The following is a 2,733-nucleotide window of genomic DNA, read 5'->3' as shown; positions in this document are numbered from 1 at the left end:
GGGAAAGGGTTAGCTCACTAAAGGACAAGGGAAGGAAGCTATGTGTGGAGCCAAAAGAGGTAGTTGTGTTGGTATTCACCAAAGGGAAAGAATTGGTGCAGGATGATCACAGGGAAGAGAGTATCAAATTTCTAAGCCAAGCAACTATTAATAAGGCAGAGCTGTTGTGCATCCTAAAAAATATTAAGGTAGATAAATCCCCAGGTCCTGTTGGGATCTATCCCAGAATATTGAGGGAGGCAAGAGAACAAATTGCTGGAGCATTGGCAGTCATTTTATATCTTCTTTGGCCACAGGTGAGGTTCCAGAAGACTGGAAAATAGCCATGTTGTCCCCAGAAGACTGGAGAATAGTCAATTTAAGAAGGATAGCAGGGATAATCCAGGAAATTACAGGCCTGTAAACCTCATATTGGTGGTAGGGAAATTATTGGAAAAGATTCTCAAGGACAAGATCTATTTGCATTTAGAAACAAATGGACTCATTAGCGATGATCAGCGTGGTTTTGTGCAGCGGAGGTCATAGTTCACTAACTTGATCGAGCCTTTTGAGGAGGTGACAAAGATGATTGATGAGGAAAAATCAATTGATGTTGTCTACATGGATCGCAGTAAAACTTTTGACAAGTTCCCTCATGGCAGACTGGTACAAAAGTCATGGTGTCAGGGATGAGCTGGCAAGACAGATACAGAACTGGCTTAGTCATAGGAGAGGGTAGCGGTGGAAGGATGCTTTTCGGAATGGAGGGTTGTGACTAGTGGTGTTCACAGGGATCGATGATGGTATCTGCTGTTCGTGGTGCACAAATCATTTGGAGGAAAATATAGCTGTCTAATTAGTTCAGGTTTGAGGACAATACAAGGATTAGTAGAGTTGCAGCTGGTGAGGAGGATTGTCAGGGGATACGGCAGACGTAGATTAGTTGGAGGCATGGGCAGAAAAATGTCAGATGGAGTTTAATCCAGACAGATGTGAAATGATGAATTTTTGGAATGTCAAGTACAGATGGAAATTATACAGTTAATTGTAGAACCCTTAGGTATATTGATATGTACAGGGAACTGTGTGTGCAGGTCTACAGGTCATTGAAGGTGGCAGCGCGGGTAGGTAAGGTAGTAAAAAAAAAAGCCTATGGCTTGATTGCTTTCATTGGAAGAGTCATTGAGTGTAAGAATAAGCAAGTTATGCTGCAGCTTTATAGAACTTTAGTTTGGCCGCACTTGAAATATTGTGTACAGGTCTTGTCACCACACTACTATAAGAGTGTGGATGCTTTGGAGAGGGTACAGAAAAGGTTATTGCCTGGTACAGAGATTTTAGCAATGAATAAAGGTTGGACATACTGGGTTTGTTTTCACTGAAATGTAGTAGGTTGAGGAGTGACCTGATAGAAGTTGTTAAGATTGTGAAAGTCAGGGATAGAGCAGAAAGTATGAGCTTTTACCCAGGGTGGAGGGGTAAATTAGTAGGGGGCACAGGTTCAAGGTGGGGGGGGGGGGGGGGGGGGGTTTAAAAGAGATGTGCAAGGCAATTTTTTCACACAAAGGGTAATGAATGCCTGGAATGTGCTGACAGAGGAGGTGGTGGAAGCAGACACAATAGCACCTGGACGAATACATGATTTGGAGGTGAATAAAGCAAAGACAGTTTTAGTATAGAAGGGCAAAATGTGTTATTACAGGCTTGGAGGGCCAAACAGCTTGTTCCTGTGCTGATTTGTACTTTGTTTTTTGAGGAAAAACGATGAACATTTCAGAGGCACCCTTGTTGATGCTGTCACCACAGGAACAGATGCAATGGAGACAAATAAACTGGGAAAGTGGAATAGAATCTTTACAGGAAGCAGGGTGAGGATGTTTAGTCCAGGTGACTGGGAGTCAATGGGTTTGTGGTGGATATTGGTAGCAAGCTTAATGCAAAAAATGGAAACAGATGTTGGAGAAGGGAAGGGAGGAGTCAGGGATGGACCAGGTGAAAGTGAGAGCAGGGTGGAAATCAGAAGCAAAAGTCCTAAACCTTTCCAGTTCCGGACAAGAGAGGGAAGCAGCATCCATTATCTCATTGATGTAACTAGAGAAAGAGTTGTGGCTGGAAGCCCAAGTAAGACTGGAAATATAGGTCAGTTAGCTTAACATCACATCAGTAGGATAATATTAAAAGTATATTATAAAGGATGTAATAGCAGAACATTTAGAAATATTGTATGATTAAGCAGCGTCAGCAAGGCTTTGTGAAGAAGAAATCATGCCTGACAAATTTATTAGAATTCTTAAGGCAATAATCATTATTGATAAAGGGAAATCAGTCAATGTAATATATTTTAATGTTCAAAAGCCATTCGATAATTGCAGTACATAAGACTACATAATAAAAGCCCATAATAAAAGCAAAAGTACTAAACCTTTCTGATTCTGGATGAGGGAGGGAAGCAACACCCATGATGCCATTGATGTAAACAGAGAAAGAGTTTTGGCTGGAGGTGAATAAATTATCAGAAAGATTGCAAGTGACACAAAAATAGGTGAGAAAGCAAGTGGTGTGTTTGATGCAAAAGTGCCTGCAGAGGGTTACAGACTGCTTACAGAGAGTGAGTAAAAACCTGACAAATGGAATATAATGTAGGAAAAGCTTATGTCCTTTGTCAGGCAAAATAGAGGAAATGATTTTATTTAAATGGGGAAAGCTGCAATACAGAGGGATTTTGATGTAATAAGGAAGGTAAATGGAATGTTG

The sequence above is a fragment of the Chiloscyllium plagiosum genome, chromosome 8 (assembly GCF_004010195.1).
Source record: "Chiloscyllium plagiosum isolate BGI_BamShark_2017 chromosome 8, ASM401019v2, whole genome shotgun sequence".
NCBI lineage: Eukaryota > Metazoa > Chordata > Chondrichthyes > Orectolobiformes > Hemiscylliidae > Chiloscyllium > Chiloscyllium plagiosum.
The sequence above is the reverse complement of the archived record's forward strand: the minus strand, read 5'-3'. Positions refer to the sequence as shown.